General features: G+C 46.0%; 1 pseudogene; it reads right to left on the bottom strand.

The window, feature by feature from the left end:
* Positions 1–2,892: 2,892 nt before the first annotated feature.
* LOC118594257 lies at positions 2,893–3,376 on the bottom strand (annotated as a pseudogene).
* Positions 3,377–4,315: the final 939 nt, after the last annotated feature.

Raw genomic sequence — 4,315 nt, 5'->3', positions numbered from 1 at the left:
TGCTCTTCCAGAGGTCCTGAGTTCAGTTTCCAGCAACCACATGGTGGCTCTGTAATGAGATCTGGTGCCCTCTTCTGGCATGCAGGCAGAACACTGTGTACATAATAAATAAATAAATCTTAAAAAAAAAAAAAAAAAAAAAAAAGAAGCCGGCAGTGGTGGCACACGCCTTTAATCCCAGCACTCAGGAGGCAGAGGTAGACCGATCTTTGTGAGTTCGAAGCCAGCCTGGTCTACAAAGTGAGTTCCAGGAAAGGTGCAAAGCTACACAGAGAAACCCTGTCTCGAAAAACCAAATAAATAAATAAATAAATAAATAAATAAATAAATGAATGAATGAATGAACGAAAAAATAAATAAATAAATAAATAAATAAATGAATAAATAAATGAAAAAATAAAAGAAAAGAAATATGGGTTAATTTAAGTTGTAAGAGCTAGTTAGTAACAAGTCTAAGTTATTGGCCAAGCGTTTATAATTAATAACAAGTCTCTGGGTGGTTATCACTGGGAGTGGCTTGAGCATGTACGAGACCTCAAAGGCCACCCCCCACAGTGACACACTTCCTCCAGCATGGCCACGCCTCCTAACAGTGCCGCTCTGTGTGGCTGGTGAGACAGAAAACCCTGCCTGTAGTTTCCCTGCCAAGTGTAACAGCTCCAGCTTCTTAGATGCTCAGTATATACAAAAGAAAAAATTAGAAGTCATCCTTGGTCCATGTGTTGGTTTGGATTGGAAGAAAATGGCTCCCATAGAGAGTGGCACAATTAGGAGGGGTGGCCATGTTGGAGTAGGTGTGGCCTTGTTGGAAGAAGTGTGTCACTGTGGGGGTGGGCTTTGAGGCCTCATATATGCTCAAGCCACTCCCAGTGATAGAGTTCACTTCCTGTTGCCTGCAGATCAAGAACTCTCAGCTCCTTCTCCAGCACCATCTGCCTGTGTGCTGCCATGTCCCGCCATAATAATGGACTAAACCTCTGAAACTGTAAGCAAGCCACCTCAATTAAATGTTTTCCTTTCTAAGAGTGGCCGTGGTCATGGTGTCTCTTCACAGCAATAGAAACCCTAAGACAGCCCGTAAATCGGACTCGCTCAGACGGAGGGAAAAAATTACGTCACAGGCAGAGCTAGCACACTCCGAGATCTGCTCCTGAGAGAACTACCCTCCCAGCTTGCACATGTTCTTGCAAGTGAGACTTGGGCCTCCTGGAAGCATGCCCAAGTGGGTCCAAGAGCCAGCTGGGAATTCTGCTGCCCAATCATTCACCAATCAAAGACAAGGCTGGGCCCTGCACTCCACAGAGGTCTCCAGCTCACCCCTGGGTAACCATGTGAGCATGAATACAAGCACAGTGCAGGTGACTCAAAGACAGGCAAGTTGTGAGGGCACCATTGAGACCATGCTGTAGATGGCAGTTAATTCACACAGGGAAATAGCTAATCCCGTGGACTAGCTCCAGGCTAAGCAGCAAAAGCTATACTAGGTACAGTCCCCCTTCGGTATATTCAAGTTTTCTTGTCTGTTGTAGCAGGCCCCCAGACCTTAGCACAACTGACTCCATGATGGAAGTGCCGTTCAGGCTATAAAACCCAACATGAAGACACACCACCTGCAAAAACTAAAACAAAGACCTAATCTGTCAAAGTCCATATAGTTCTGGGAAAGTCTCTAAATGTACTAACCTTGCTTTTTAGCTTCTGTAGCTCTGCTTCTGGCTAACTGTTCTTGTTAACTGAAGCATGTCAACCCAGAACATGGTTTTGTGCTTAAAAGCTCATCTTGAGAAAGGCTCAGGGATACACTGAGATCCTGAGCACCCAGTGTAGTCACCGGCCGGCTAATAAAGACTTCCTATTGACTTAAATGTATATCTGAGCATACTTCTCCAGTGAATACCCTACAACATCTAACATTGCTTTATTTATTTATTTATTTATTTATTTATTTATTTATTTATTTATTTATTCTCATTTATTTATTTGACACAGGATTTCTCTTTTTGTAGTCTTGGCTCTCCTGGAACCCACAGTGTAGATCAGGCTGGCCTTGAACTCACAGAGACCCTCCTGCCTCTTTCTGCCCCTCAAGTGCTGGAATTAAAAGCATGTTGGACCATGGCCAGCTTTTTAGCATTGTTTTACAGATTTGTTTTCGTGTGTGTGTGTGTGTGTGTGTGTGTGTGTGTGTGTGTGTGTGTGTGTTTGCCTACAGAGTTCAGAAATGGGTGCTGTTATCCCCTGGACCTGGAGCTGATAGGCGTTGTGAGAAGCCTGAAAGCTTCCACTGCTGAGAGCGATGAGCCTTCTTGACTGCTGACCCATCTCCCTGGCCCCTGGTTGTGTTATATTTTTATTTATTTTTTTTAAAGTGCACGGAGTTTGGTTCAAAAAAACAGCCAGCAAACAGCTTCCTATACCAATCTTCAGCCCATTGGTTCCCAGAGGCCAAGCACTCAGACCCTTAAAATCCCTTTTGGACACTAATAGTGAGTTGCCTTTTGTGTGTGTGTGTGTGTGTGTGTGTGTGTGTGTGTGTGTGTGTGTGTTTTGTTTTGTTTTGTTGAGACAGAGTTTCTCTGTGTAGCTTTACACCTCTCCTAGAACTCATTCAGTAGTCCAGGCTGGCCTCGAACTCACAGAGATCCGCCTGCCTCTGCCTCCCGAGGTGCTGGGATTAAAGGCGTGCGCCACCACTGCCCGGCAACTTTTCTTTTTACAATAAAAAAAAAAAAAAAGAAGCTATGCAGTATTGCACAGGCATACCAGAAACTGCCTCAATGGACCACAGAGTCACATCATTTGCCACGTGAAAGGAGAGCAGAAGACCAAGAGGAAGATGTGAGGAGGCAGGGTATGGTTCCTGAGCTGACTAGACAGCTAGTCTAGACCTTCCTAAAGCCCAGCCACGCTGGCGACACGGGTGGTCTGATTACCTGTCCCTGTGGTGCCGAGAATGCAACCCAGCTTAGCTGCGATTTTGGCCACGTTCTTGGCATTGTGAGGTCCTGCTTGGTGGCACACCCCGGGAGAACAGCATCTCAGAGCCCGTCCTTGGCCAGCATTCTATGGGCCTCATTCACACTCTCTGCCATTTCTGTCAGTCGCCAAGATCAAACCTTGAGTGTTCTGGAAGTAGGGGTACCACATTAGCTGGACCTTGTCCTGAAGTCACCCGCATCCCACACAGTGAGGATGATGTTATTGTACTCAGTGGCCTCCAGGTGGAACCCAGTGACGGGAATGGTGGTCACGATTTCAGCCAGCTTCCCTTTGTAGAGAACTGCTGTATTTCCTGCGGTGGTCAGGCCTACCATGAGAAGGCACATTCCGTTTTGCCAAAAGGGCCCTTGAAGAAGTTTGCAAAGATATTCCCCATGCTTGCTGTGGTGGCTGTTCTGGGTTGTCAACTTGACTGTATCTAGAAAGAACTACAATCCAGAAATGCAGGGCACACCTGAGAGAGATGCTCTGCTTAATTTGAAGTGGGCGAATCCACTTCTAGTCTGGACCTTTGAGGTAGGAAGAAGACCCACACCTTTATTCCAGATCTTGAGGCAGGAAGATACGTATTTAATCTGGGCCTCACCTTCTGCTGGACAAGGACATGGAAGAAGGAAGCTTCACTGGCCTTGGAGTGGACTTTTTCTGGATTCTAGCACATACAGAAAACCAGCGGAGACACTCAGCCTCGTGGGACTGAGCAACTACTAGATTCTTGGACTTTCCGTTCACAGCTAGCCATTGTTGGGTTAGCTGGACTGCAGTCTGTAAGGCATTCCAATGAGTCCCCTTTTTGAATAGAGATTCTGTGACGCTAGAGAACCCTGACTAGCGTTCACTTGCAGACAGGCGGAAGTAGCATTAAGGAAGCACCTCAGAGGCTGCTTTTGTTCCAGGTTGTCTTTTTGAGGCTAGCTGAACTCTAGGTAGCTGAGGATGACCTGGAACTTCTTAACCTCTTGCCTCCAACTTCTGAGGGCTGGGTGTACCGTCACACCCAGTTTAGGAATCACTGGGGATGGGTCCCAGGGCTTAATACATGTCAGGTGAGCTCTCTACCAACTGAGCAACACCCCCAGCCCTGCCCCATATAGCACAAACTGAATCTGGGCTTACAGCAAGAAATACTCTTTTAAATTATTTTAAAGGTTTATTTTATTTTATGTTAATGAGTTGTCAGAACACAGTCCAAGAATGGAGGAGTCCTGTGAGAGTGTTGAGTGCGTGTGAGAAAACCCCAAGAAAACAAGAGTCTTGTGACCTCAGTTTTTTCAGAACACAGAATTCGTGGAATGTGTTTTCACGCTCCTCCCAG

Source organism: Onychomys torridus, chromosome 12 (genome assembly GCF_903995425.1).
Source record: "Onychomys torridus chromosome 12, mOncTor1.1, whole genome shotgun sequence".
Classification (NCBI taxonomy): domain Eukaryota; kingdom Metazoa; phylum Chordata; class Mammalia; order Rodentia; family Cricetidae; genus Onychomys; species Onychomys torridus.
The sequence above is the reverse complement of the archived record's forward strand: the minus strand, read 5'-3'. Positions and strand labels throughout refer to the sequence as shown.